Below are 15,141 nucleotides of genomic sequence, written 5' to 3'. Positions count from 1 at the left end.
TTCTTCATCATTTTGATCTCGCAATTGTCCACACAGTTCCTTTATTTTGGCTTGAGCATTAGATAGCTTTTCTTATAGAGTAATAATGAATTATTCTATAGATCTAAGTTCATTCTCCAACTTTATGTTCTTAACCTTTTCAACTTCAAAATCATCATGAGAAACTTCAAGCTACTAGCTCAAACACATCTCCATGGATTCCAGATTCAGGATCTCCCTCAAGCTATTAGGCTTCCTTCGAGGCACAAAGCTCTGATACCAATTGTTAGAATCCAAGAACACTCGGAGGGGGGTGAATCCATTTTCTACCATAAAGTAATATTTAGCCCTTTTAAAACATGCATTCAATAACCGGTACACATAAAACCATATAACTAAGATAAATAAAGAAATTGTTCGTATTATGGATGACTTCATCATGTGTTGCATTGGTTTTATCATGGATGTCAACATGTATCCTTCTGGAGGTTTACATTGTTGATTTGGAACTCTGGTTATATTGGTTTGTTGATGCATCGACACATTGACTTATGCATAGTTACCAATATATGTTTCACTGGCAGCTGAGGAAGTTGATGATGAATTGTTATCATCTAGAGATCATTTGGTTATATCGAAGACATGGATTGGAGTTTTTCATTTGGAATTTTTCATATTAGACTAATCGGGTTCACATATTTGCCTTAACTGGCAGATAGGTCCAGGTTATGAACCAGTATAGGTTCAATTATGTTCTATATCAACACAACATGTTCTAGAAATGGTTTATTGATTGGATAATATGTAATGTTGGCATTACAACAGAAAAGGAGATTGTTGGCATTTCATGAGAAGGTTGTTGAAGATCATTGATATAACTGAAGAAGGATGATTACTATCTTAATAATATTATTTTGTCATTCATGTCAAGCAATTGATTTTCTGACTCAGAATGATGTTTCCATATCTTAAGAAGTATGTTTTGATGAAAATTAAGAGGTTGGTAAGTGACTTAAAAAGAATGTGATAATGAAGGAGAATAATAAGTTATTCAATGAGCAACTATTACCAAGTTAGACAATGATGAGATCATGTTGTTTTGATTGTTTTGATATCCTACATATGATGTTTAATACTGTACTTATCACCGAGCAAAGAACCTAGTCGGTAAACCCTAAGGTTATCAATATCGGTTAAAGAATGCAGAATGTCTATTGAGTGAAGTTTAGTATTTACCGAGTAACAACCAAGTTATAATAGATCTCATTGGATGGATAAAAGCATTATTTAATAAAGGATGCTGATGAGCTGGAGATGAATAAATGATTGGTATGCCACACATGAAGTATGTTGAGGATCGACGACATGGAAAATCAAAAAGGAAGATCTACAACACAGATTGAACCGCAATAACCTAGCACAAGTTCCAAGGAAGGAATGCAAGTTCCAAGGCAAGGTAAAATGTTTTTCAGATGAAAGGATACATTGAACCTGGTCAAGTTTGAAGATTCGATGGCTAAGATTGATCATGAGAATTGTGATCAAAGAGATTTAGCGGTTAGAGATTGTTTATAAATAAGGAATTGTTGATGAACAATGTATGCGGGCAAATGTATGCACAATGATGCTTTAGTAATGTTTACCGAGCACAGAAGCTTGAAGATCTGATTGAAGAACAAATTAAGAAGTCCAGCAAGCTCAACAAGGGACAAGATAAGTCGTATGACAAGATTGTTTTGAGTAAATAAGAATATGCTTTAGCATTTCAGATGTGAAGTTGTAGATATATTTTATTACTGTTGTTTATTTTGTAAGTAACAGAAAATCTCTTAACCGAGTGGACTTAACAGTCTTATTTGTAAACCCTCTAGCAAGGTAACATTCTAAATGAGTGTTTGAAATCCTTTGACAAGGTCACTTCTAACAAAGTGCAAGACTCTAACAAGTCTAAGGGAAATCCCTTAACCGGGTCACATCTAGCAATGTGTTTGTAATCTTTAACAATGGTTTTTCCCTATTTGGGTTTCCGCATTAAATCTAGTGTTATATGTGTTATGATGTTTAAGTGTATCTGTTTATAAGTATTGAATGATTTACAGTCTTAGTTGCATATCATTAAAGGCTACCGAGGTTGAATATGTTGAATATACTAGATTGTAAGTTTTTATGATTCACCCCCCCCTCTCATCTCAACTAACAATTGGTATCAGAGCATTGGACTCCAGAAGAAAAGTTTAAAGGTACTTGAGGAAAAGATCCAAAGATTTACAAAAGGGATGCACCAAAGCTAAACAAGTCTAGTTTCTCCACATGGTAGAAAAGGATGAAGTTGCACTTATCAGGAATTGGAGAATATGCAACATATTATCTGGAGAATGATTACATAGCACCCATCACCAACCCGATGACAATGGAAGAGATAAAGGCAAAGCAAGAACATATTCAAGCTATGATTGAAATAACATCTGCATTAACCGACTCAGAGTTTAATGACCTAGAAGGCTACAATGATGTCAAAGCGATGTGGAACAAGCTCATATCTGTGTATGGTGGTGATGAACATGTTCAGAGAGCAAAAGTAGATAGCCTAAGAGGTCAACTTGAATCCATGAGAATGAATGAAGGTGAGAAAATAACTCAATACAGTACAAGGTTAAAGGAGACTGTCAATCAAATCAAAGGAGCAGGGGGAACTATTGAAGAAAAAGATGTAACAAGTAAGTTGCTTAGAACACTTCTACCTGCTTATGCTATTGGAGTCTCTGCAATCAATGAATTAATATTTGTACCAAACATGTTGGTTTCTTTGGATGCTACTATTGGTAAGCTACATGCATTTGAGTTAAGTAATTTTGATAATAGTGGGTCTTCGGTAAGTAAAGTTGAATCTGCATTCACTTCTTTTCATATTGGTGAATCTGATGATTATAATGACAGAATGTATAAGTATACTGAAGGAAATCACAATGGAGCAAGTGAAAGATTTCACAAAAACATGGAAGAGGTACACAAACTCTATGAAGAAATCAAAAAGAAAGAAGAGTTTGAAGCATTATTAGCCAGAAGGTTACCGAGAGGAAAAGGTAAGTATAAAGGAAAGCTACCTTTAAAATGTTTTAACTATGATAGAATAGGACATATGGCTTCTAACTATCTTGATAAAGAATCTAGTGAAAAGAGAGACTACTGAGATGACAAATAGAAAGACAACCAATACAGAGGACACCGACACTTCAGAAGGAAAGATAGAAAGACATGCCTAGTAGCTGATGAGGAATCCAATGATGATAAATCTGATGGAACTGATACAGAGGAAGTTGTTTATGTGGCCATCAAAGATGGATCAGATGAAGAAAGGTATGAAGAAAAATCCCTAATATCTCACATAAATAAAAATGATTCTTGGATCATAGATAGTGGATGCTCACATCACATGACAAGTGATAAACACAAGTTTGTTAAATTAGAAGACTATGATGGAGGTTATGTAAGATTCGGTAATGATGCACCATGCCCGATGAAAGGTAAAGGATCCATAACACTTCTTGACAATGTTAAATGTGATGATGTATACTGGGTTGAAGGTTTGAAATACAATTTGTTGAGTGTAGCACAGCTAAACAATACAGGATACTGAATAGAATTTCAGAAGAGATGTGTCAAAGTTCATGACAAACATGGAAAGCTAGGTGCTACCGGGACACAAACAAAAGGTAATACATTTCATCTTGACTCAACGAAGAACAATTGTCTGTATGCTAACATAGATGATACCTAGTTATGGCATAAAAGGTTTTGCCATGTAAATTTTGATAACCTGATCAAAATAAGCAAGAAGCACCGAGTAAGAGGTCTACCTAGCTTGGAAAAACCAGAGAATGCAATATGTTGTGGATGCCAGATGGGTAAGATGACAAGGTCAAGTTTTACAAGTAAGTCCTACACTTCTAAAGGAATTTTAGATCTTGTGCACACTGATCTTTGTGGTCCTATGAAAGTTCAAAGTTATTATGGAGATAGATACTTCATATTATTTATGGATGATTACTCAAGAATGATGTCAGTTATGTTTTTAAAAGAGAAATCAGAAGCCTTTCAAATGTTCAAATGGTATAAGGCTAGAGTTAAAAAAGAAATAGGAAGACAGTTGAAACGTCTAAGATCTGATAGAGGAGGAGAATTCATTTCTGATGAATTTAACCTATTTTACAATGATCATGGTATAAAGAGACAAGTGTCTGCACCGAGAACACCTCAACAAAATGGGATAGCTGAAAGAAGAAACATATCAATTATAGATTGTGCCAGAACCCTGATGATAGAAAAGAGGGTACCTCAAACATTTTGGAGAGAAGCAATCAGCACTGCAGTTTACACCCTGAACCGAGTACAAATGAAGAAAGGAACTTTGAAGACACCATATGAAATCTAGAATGATAAGAAACCCAATGTAAGTTATTTTAAGATATTTGGAAGTAGATGTTATGTTCACAAAGATGACAAAAATGGAAAGTTTGATCATAAAAGTGATGAAGGAACATTTCTTGGTTATTCTTCTAGAAGCAAAGCATTTAAATGTCTAATAAAATCATCTAACAAAATAGTAGAAAGTGCAAATGTGAAAATTGATGAATTTGCAGAAAGAAATGATGACGAAAATTCCAAAGAACCAAAAAATTATGAAGAATTTGTTTATGTTCAACCGAGAAATCCTACCAAGAAAGTTGATGAAGAAAATGAAGAGAATACTCGGTTACTGAGTGATGAAGAATATCATATAGATCCTATCGAGCCCATATTAGCCAAGTATGTCAAAAGAAATCATGCATCAAGTCATATTATAGGAGATAAGGATGATCCAGTAATGACAAGGAGCAAACTGAGACAAAACACATGTCTGATATCTGAATTTGAACCGAGGATAGTAAAAGAGGCATTTTGTAATCAAGATTGGATAAATGCTATGACAGAAGAGATTGATCAAATCAAGAAGAATGAAACATGAAAATTGGTCACAAGACCAAAAGAGAAAAATATAATCGGTACAAAGTGGATTTTTAGAAACAAACTGAATGAAAAAGGTGAGGTCATTCGGAATAAAGCAAGACTAGTTTGCAAAGGTTATGCTCAAGAAGAAGGAATTGATTATGGTGAGACTTTTGCACCTAAGGAAAGACTTGGAAGGAGTAAGAACATTGTTGGCATATGCTTCTTACAAAAATTTCAAAGTATATCAAATGGATGTTAAATCTGCATTTTTGAATGGTATACTAGAAGTTTACATTGAACAGCCTGAAGACAAGAATAAAGATCAGGTATGTAAGCTGAACAAAGCATTATATGGTCTAAAGCAAGCACCCAGAGCATGGTATAAAAGACTGCACTCTTATTTGATCAAGATTGGATTTATAAGGACAAGTGAAAACAACAACATGTATATGAAGAATGATGAGAACAATGGTATACTGCTTTCAGCTATATTTGTTGATGATATTATTTTTTGCGGAAATGACTCCCTATGCAAGAACTTTGGAAATGAAATGTGCAAAGAATTTGAGATGTCATTAATCGGTGAAATAAAGTATTTTATAGGTTTATAGATACTGCAAATGAAAAATGAGATTTTCATTACTCAATCCAAGTATATAAAGGAAATCCTGAAGAAATTTGGAATGGAGGATTCTAAACCTGTAAGTACTCCTATGACTACCAACTATAAACTATCAAAGAATGATGAATCTGCATCTGTTGATGAGACACTATACCAGTCTATGATTGGAAAGTTGTAATATGTGGTTCACAGCAAACCGGATATAGCACATGTAGTAGGTATAGTTGCAAGATTTTTTGTAGATCCCAAGGAAACACATATGACAACAATCAAGAGAATTTTCAGATACCTGAAAGGCACAAAAGATTATGGCTTAGCATATCAAAAAGGGAATTTTTTTGACCTAAAAGTCTATACTGATGCTGACTGGGCAGGAAACATTGATGATAGGAAAAGTACAAGCGGTGGAGCTTTCTTCTTGGGAGATAGGCTAGTAAGTTGAATTAGCAAGAAACAAGGATGCATTTCACAATCAACAGCTAAAGCTAAATATGTCGCTATAGCATTGAATTGTACCAACATAGCATGGATCACACAACTATTGGAAGGTATGAATGAGAAAGTTACTGAACCAATAACTATATTCTATGATAATACTAGTGCCATTAACATTTCAAAGAACTTGGTAATGCACTCTAAGACAAAACATATCTCTATAAAGTATCATTATCTCAGAGAAGAAGTTCAAGAGAAGAAAGTTGTGCTGGAATATATCAGTTCAAAGGAACAAATAGAAGATATTTTCACAAAGCCACAACCAAGGGATACTTTTGAGTATCTCAGAAGTCAGTTAGGGGACCTACCCCTATCTAGTACTCACTGACAGAGTTCGGTGAAAGCATAAATTTTCTAAATCTAAAGAATAACTATCTATGAAGTTGATGCTGCTTTACACTTTAGGAGGTCACCTAAAGTTGTACAATAAAAAGTGATTGAAGATAAAGATGCTCTGACTGTGAATGAGACTGCAAGGATATTACCTCACAAAGGCAGAAATCATGAATTAGTTTTCTTTTTGGCATTGTTGTCAAAGGGGGACAAGACTAAATGGTGAAGAATAATGATAGGAGGAGAAGACTTCAGAAAATATCTACACAACTGGAGAAGTTGACACAACAATCAAAATCCAAATCAATTGAATCAAATCAAGTTGCTTTTGCCATCAATGCCAAAGGGGGAGATTGTTGGCATTACAACAAAAAAGGAGATTGTTGGCATCACAATAGAAAAGGAGATTGTTAGCATTACAACAAAAAAGGAGATTGTTGGCATTTCAATAAGGATATTGAGAAGGTTGTTGAAGATCATTGATATAACTAAAGAAGGATGATTACTATCTTAATAATATTATTTTGTCATTGATGTCAAATAATTGATTTTCTGACTCAGAATGATGTTGCCATATCTTAAGAAGTATGTTTTGATGAAAATTAAGAGGTCGGTAAGTGACTCAAAAAGAATGTGATAATGAAGGAGAATAATAAGTTATTCAATGGGAAACTATTACCGAGTTAGACAATGATGATATCATGTTGTTTTGATTGTTTTGATATCCTACATATGATGTTTAATACTATACTATATCATCGAGCAAAGAACCTAGTCGGTAAACCCTAAGGTTATCAATGTCGGTTAAAGAAGGCAGAATGTCTACCGAGTGAAGTTTAGTATTTACCGAGTAACAACCGAGTTATAATAGATCGCATTGGATGGATAAAAGCATTATTTAATAAAGGATGTTGATGAACTGGAGATGAATAAATGATAGGTATGCCGCGCATGAAGTATGTTGAGGATCGACGACATGGAAAATCGAAAAGGAAGATCTACAACACAGATTGAACCACAATAACCTAGCACAAGTTCCAAGGAAGGAATGCAAGTTCCAAGGCAAGGTAAAATGTTTTTCAGATCAAAGGATACATTGAACCTGGTCAAGTTTGAAGATCTAATGGCTAAGATTGATCATGGGAAATGTGATCAAGGAGATTTAGCGGTTAGAGATTGTTTATAAATAAGGAATTGTTGATGAACAATGTATGTAGGCAAATGTATGCACAATGATGCTACATTAATGTTTACCGAGCACAGAAGCTTGAAGATCTGATTGAAGAATAGATTGAGAAGCCCAACAAGCCCAATAAGGGACAAGATAAGTTGTATGACAAGATTGTTTTGAGTAAATAAGAATCTACTTTAGCATTTCAGATGTGAAGTTGCAGATATATTTTATTACTATTGTTTATTTTTTAAGTAACAAAAAATCTCTTAACCGAGTGGACTTAACAGTCTTATTTGTAAACCCTCTAGCAAGGTAACATTCTAAATGAGTGTTTGAAATCCTTTGACAAGGTCACTTCTAAAAAAGTGCAAGACTCTAACAAGTCTAAGGGAAATCCCTTAACCGGGTCACATCTAGCAATGTGTTTGTAATCTTTAACAGGATTTGATTTTAACCAAGCATACTCTAGAAGGGTATATTTCTTAGTGGGTCTGAAATCCCATAGTGGTTTTTCCCTATTTGGGTTTCCACGTTAAATCTGGTGTTATATGTGTTATGATGTTTAAGTGTATCTATTTATAAGTATTGAATGATTTACAGTCTTAGTTGCATATCATTAAAAGCTACCAAGTTTGAATCTATTGAATATATTGGATTGTAAGTTTTTATGATTCACCCCCCCTCATATCAACTAACAATGTAAATGTATTGAGGCTAAGATATTTTATTGCACCAAGACTTATTTTGTAATTAATTTAATTATAATATCATTTAGGAACTGACCTAATGGTAAGGCCTTAGGTTTTGTATAAATTATTGTAAGATCTTATTTGGAAGAAGTGTGTATGTGTGTGAATGTATTGAAGATTGTTGTGAAAAGAAGATCCTTGTATGAATCACAAGGATATTATTTGAAGGTTGAAGGGAAGGTTATGAATGTATTTGGTCCTCACACGCAAAGCTTAAACCGGTACTGAATCCAACATTGTAGATGCTATATTAAAGCAGTCCATTGATTATTGGATTTAACCATCCAACTGTGTAGTCAGTGAGACTCTTAATTTTGTAACTAGATAGTGAGATCTAGGCAGTTGGCCTTTCTGCATGTGCAGACCCCATTACTGTATTCACTTACTATTCGCAGTAGTATCATCTAATTGTGGGTAAGGTTTCCCACAGTGGTTTTTCCTCTTACAAGGTTTCAACATCAAAATATTTGTGTCATGTGTTGTGGATGTTGTTTTCCTTTCTGTTTCATGCATTAAGTTGTACCGATAATATTATAACTATTAATCTGCTTTACCAGCACTATTTTAAGTTTGAACAATTGGTTTTGGGTTATAATTTATTGACGACTGATTCACCACCCCTCTTAGTTGTCCTTCCCGGTTCCTAATAGTTGGTAAAAGAGCCTAGTCCTCTTTTTATAGAATCCTAACAGCTTGAGGAGATCCTATGGAAAGAAATATCTTCAGGAAGGACAACCCCAAATTGATGGAACTAACTATGGTATATGGAAGATCGTAATGGAAACACATCTGAATTGGATTGGAAGAGATATATGGGATGTTACAAAGAATAACTATGTTGCTCCTAATCAGAATAACCCTAATCCATCGACCTTAGCTAAAGACTTAGAGAATAATTGTAAATCAAGAGAAGCACTTTAAAGCACATTATCAAATTAGAAAATCATGGGATTATCAGACATGTCTAAAAGCACATTATCAGATCAACAAATCATGGGATTATCAGATGGGTCTACAATAAAAGCTATTTGTGATCAACTAGAAACATTGAATGAAAGAGATTCCACTATCAAAATTGCAAAACTAGAATGTTACCAGGTCAGGTATGAAAATTTAAAAATGGAAGAGGATGAATGAATTTCTATATTTATGGAAAGAGTTAATGAAATTGTTTTAGGAATACAATGTTGTGGAGGATCTTTAAGTGAAGATGAAATTGTTTCTAAAGTTTTAAGAGATTTTCCACCGGCTTACAAAATGAAAGTGATAGCTATTAATGAGTTGAGAACCATGCCTAATACTTCAGTATCTAGAGATACTTCAGTTAGAAAACTTTCAGCATTTGAGCTTCAAGAATTTGGTCTTGTTGTTATAGTCAAGTCTGGTATAGCCTTCGAAGAATTATCATCATCAACATCATCATCATCATCATGAGAATCATCATCATCACCCGACAAATCTAATTGGAAAGCACTTTATGCAAAACAACTTGAAGGTGTCAGAAGAGAAAATGAAGAACTTGAAGAACTTGAAGCACTATTTGCAAGGAAGATGCCTAAAGGTCCAACAGGAAGTAAGTATGAAGGTAAAGCACCTTTCAAATGTTTTAATTGCAATAAAATTGGTCATATGGCATCTAGGTGTCTTGATAGACATTCAAGACTAAGAAATGAGGCAAAGAGAACATATAAACCTAACCCTGAATATCAAAGATACAGATTTAAGAAAAACAAAGACATGTCATGTTACTATGAAGATGAAGGTGTTACAAATGATTTTGATGAATATCCAACATATTGTGGATGGGAATTTGTTGTAATAAAAGAAGGTCAACCGACACCTATTGTCAAACCAGTAGAGCAGGGATTAGCAACAAAAATTGAAGAAAATGATGAATGGATCATTGATAGTGGATGCTCACATCATATGACTGGTGATAAAAGAAAATTCTTATTATTATAGAAATATCATGGAGGTCAAGTAATATTTGGAGATGACAAAGCTCATTTAATCAAAGGAAGAGGCACTATATCTTTGGATGGTAAGCACAATACTGATAATGTTTATTAAGGTTTAAAGCCTAATCTTTTGAGTGTTGATTAGTTAGTGGGAAAAGGATTTCAATTACAATTCAAGAATGGAAAATGCAAAATCATTAACCAAATTGGATTGGAGATTGCAACCGGTAATCAAACTAAAGGTAATTTATTTCATTTGAATACCAACGATAAGACATGTTTGATTGCTCAGATTGATGAAAGTTGGTTATGGCATAAAAGAATATGTCATGTAAATTTTGATTGCATTGTAAAGATCAGTTCAACCAAGGTAGTAAGGGATTTACCTAAGATTGTGAAACCTCATAATCTAGTATGTAAAGAATGTCAAATGGGAAAGCAAGTTAGAACAACATTTAAGAGCATTTCTGAGAAATCTAATAATATTCTTGATTTAATTCATACTGACTTATGTGGTCTAGCAAGAACAAGAAGTCCTCAAGGTGATAGATACTTTATGCTAATAATTGATGATTATTCTAGAATGTGTTAGGTTACTTTTCTCAGAGAGAAATCAAAAGCTTTTGGGAGATTCAAGATATACAAGGCAATCGTAGAGAATGAAACCGACAAGAAAATCAAATGTTTGAGATCTGATCAAGGAGGAGAATTCACATCTAGAGAATTCAATGCATACTGTGAAGATAATGGAAACAAAAGATAACTATCAGCACCCCAGACACCCTAGTAGAATGGAGTTGTGGTAAGGAAGAATAAAACTATACTAGATGCAGCAAGAACCATGATGATATAAGAAAATCTACCTCATATGTATTAGAGAGAAGCAGTAAATACAACAGTTTATACTTTCAATAGAGCTCACATCAAAGGTGAAACTGGTTAGACCCCTTATGAACTATGGTTCGGTCATATTCCTACTCTTAAAAATTTTAGAATATTTGGAAGTAGATGTTATATTAGGAGAGATGAGTCTATTGGCAAATTTGATCCTAGAAGTGATGAAGGAATATTTCTTGGTTATTCAACTAGAAGCAAGGCATATAGATGCTATAATAAAAAATTACAGAAAATCATTGAAAGTACTAATGTGAAGATAGATGAACATTTTAGAGGATAATCAAGATCTATAGGTTTTGAACCGATAATAGAATTGATTGTAAATGAACCGACATGGATTGCAGCAGAAGAAGAATATGTTGCAGCAACAACTAATTGAACTCGGGTATTATGGATCAAGCAAATGTTGAAGGATATCAAGGTAAAATGCAAAGAACCGGTAATTATTCACTGTGATAACTCGACAGCAATATATATATCAAAGAATCCATTATTTCACTCTAAAACAAAGCATGTTTCTATTAAGTATAATTTTATGAAAGAAAACGTTGAAGCAAATGAAGTGAGATTAGTTTATGTGAACACTAAAGAGTAAATTGCAGATATTTTTACAAAGCCTTTACCTAAGGAAACATTTCAATATCTCAGAGAGAAGCTTGGGGTAATAACCCCACCGACCGATATTAAATGATACAGTTTGGCATCAAATCGATAGGGCCTAATAGAAAAATATTTTTGCAATCTTGATGAAGGAGAGGTACTTCTCAGGGGGAGTAGTTAGTTGTATGTTATGTTATGTTTTTATTTTTAACTGCTTTGGCATTTGATGCCAAAAGGGGAGAGATGTCTATGGAAAAACTTTGTTGTATTTTGAAGATTGGGGAGAGATGTATTTTAGATTTGGTTATATTGTTTCTGTTTTTGGTATAGAACTTTGTATTGATTGTTGGCATTCTATTTTGGCACTTAGATGTTTTTCCATCTAGTGTTTCCATCAATGCCAAAGGGTGAGATTGTTGGTATTATGGATGACTTGGTCATGTGTTGCATTGGTTTTGTCATTGATGTCAACACGTATCCTTCTAGAGGTCTACATTGTTGATTTGGCACTCTGGTTATATTGGTTTGTTGATGCACCGACACATTGTGGTCCCGGTATGGTTATTGACTTATGCACAGTTACCGGTATATGTTTCACCAACAGCTCAGGAAGTTGATGATGACTTGTTATCATTTGGAGATCATTTGGTTATGTCGAAGACATGGATTGGATGTTTGGATTTGGCATTTTGTATATTGGACTAATCAGGTTCATATATTTTCCTTAACCGGCACAGGAAATCATGTTCCAGATTGGCACGACATATTTTGGAAATGGTTTATTGATTGGATAATATGTAAATGTATTGAGGCCGACATATTGTATTGTACCAAGGCTTATTTTGTAATTGATTTAAATATAATATCTTTTAGGAGCCGACCTAATGGTAAGGTCTTAGGTTTTGTATAAATAATTGTAAGATCTTATTTGGACGAAGTGTGTATGTGTCTGAATGTATTGAAGATTATTGTGAAGAGAAAATCCTTGTGCGAATCACGTAGATATTATCTGAAAGTTGAAGGAAATATTATGAAGGTATTTGATCCTCATATGTAGAGCTTAAACCAGTACTGAATCTGACATTGTAGATGCTATATTGAAGCAATACATTGATTGTTGGATTTAACCATCCAACTATATAGTTAGCATGAGTCCTAATTTTTTAATTGGGTAGTGAGCTATAGGTGGTTGGCCTTTCTGCATGTGCAGACCCCATTATTGTATTCACTTACTATCTTTAGTAGTATCATCTAATTGTGGGTAAGGTTTCTCACTATGGTTTTTTCCCTTATAGGGTTTCCGCATCAAAATCTTTGTCTCATGTGTTGTGGATGTTGTTTTCCTTTCTGTTTCATGCATTAAGTTGTACCGGTAATACTATAACTGTTAATCTTTTTTATTGGCACTAAGTTTTAAGTTGGAACAATTGGTTTTGGGCTATAATGTATTGACAATTGATTCACCCCCCCTCTCAATTGTCCTTCCCAGTTCCTAACAACAATCACATAAATCAACACCATAACACAAAAACAATATACATGGAAAACCTCAAAGAGGAAAAACCATGGTGGGATCTGTGACCCACAATATCAATTCACTGGCCATATGAAGAGATATTACACATAAAAGGAGTCTGCATATGCAAGAAGGCACACTGCCTCAAGAACACTACCCCTCACAAGGATTCTCACTGACTACAATCACTTTTTGATACAAATACAAAATAAAACTCATATAATGCATCTGCTATGCCTGATTGAGTTTCGATTAAAGCTCTGACTATTCCGGTTGTAAAATCATCAACCCTTACCAGCATAACATGCACTTTGTAAGTACCTCCAAATCATCTACAAATCATTTCAAAACATTGTTCTCACATACATATGATCTCACATGCATAATCTTCACATCGCTTATCCTATTGGTAAAGATACTTGCTGGTGTCGGTGAAGTGTCTGCCAGTGATGAATTAATCCAAAGAATGGTTCTATAATATGTTGCCATAAATGACAACATATGAAACCAACCTAATGAGTATCAATTACCAACACATATTTCATCTTCAGGTCTTCAAGATGACCTCTTAACGTTTTCAATTTAGCCTCCTTGACCTTCACATCTCCTTCAAAAAATCTCTTCAACTTATCCCAAGTTTCTTTGGTGGATGAGCATTGCATAACTTTAACAAACTCATTATCAGACAATCCACCGAGAATGGCATGCTTGGTCTTGGCATTATTTTCATATTCCTTCTTAGAATTTGGATCTATAGGAGGAGCATTAGGGATAGTATACCCATTCTTCATAGACATTCAAACATCAAAAGTTTGTAATGTTTTGCAATGTGGCCAAAATTTTGACAATGATAGACATTGAAGGATGAATGTAAAAACCTATTGTAGGACACCGACTGACTTCTAAATTTATAACTCTTATGACCAAAACCATTACATTGATAACAAGTGGCATTCATCTCCTGGAGTGTAGCAAATGAATTTCTACTTTCAAAACTAGTAGGGTGCTTATGGAACAAACTACAATCAACAATTTTGTGAACAAAATTATTACATCGGTAACAGTAACCATGGAATTTGGGTACATACCAATATTGTTACTTTGAACTGGAAAACCTTGGTCTCATCGTGTGTCTTCCTCTCACACTATCAACTTTAGTAAACCCTTCATTATTTATCTTGGGCTTGCCTTTATAGTTTGCATTTTGGTATGACATGTGAACCTTTTGATTTAGAGCATTCCAATTCATAGGCTCATTTTTTATAGCTTCAATAAAGGTCTTCTTTCCGGTATATTTGATGACTACAAAGGTTTGTTTCTCTTTACTGTCACTTGAGGAGGTAAATTGTATCTCCTTACTTGATGTGTCTTTGTTGTTTGAACTATGTCCTTCTTAAAATCCTATACCTTTGGAATCCTTTGAGTGCTTTCGATTACTCAACATATTGTCCAAGGCTTCAGTGTTGCTCTCATATTTATTCCTCATCTTTAATTCATCCTTTCTCTTTTCAAGCTCATTTATGAGCCTTACAATTTCTTCTTCCAAATTTTGATGCTCCTTTTCCTTCTTTATCATATCGGAGGATGTAACTTCACATATCCTCTTAGCCTCTTCCAACTAGAGTTTCAAATCAAAAAAAAAAATTCTTGGACTCATCCAAGGATTTCTTAAAATGGTCTTGTTCTTCAATAGTAGCATACTTAACCTTCTTGAGTTATCTACTTTTTTTATTCAATTCCTCAAGGGCACTTATGAGTTCACCTTCTAAGTCCACTTCAGCTTCAATGCCTTCATCTTCAATATCTCCATCAACCAATTCATCTAGTGT

Source organism: Cryptomeria japonica, chromosome 2 (assembly GCF_030272615.1).
Source record: "Cryptomeria japonica chromosome 2, Sugi_1.0, whole genome shotgun sequence".
Classification (NCBI taxonomy): domain Eukaryota; kingdom Viridiplantae; phylum Streptophyta; class Pinopsida; order Cupressales; family Cupressaceae; genus Cryptomeria; species Cryptomeria japonica.
The sequence above is the reverse complement of the archived record's forward strand: the minus strand, read 5'-3'. Positions refer to the sequence as shown.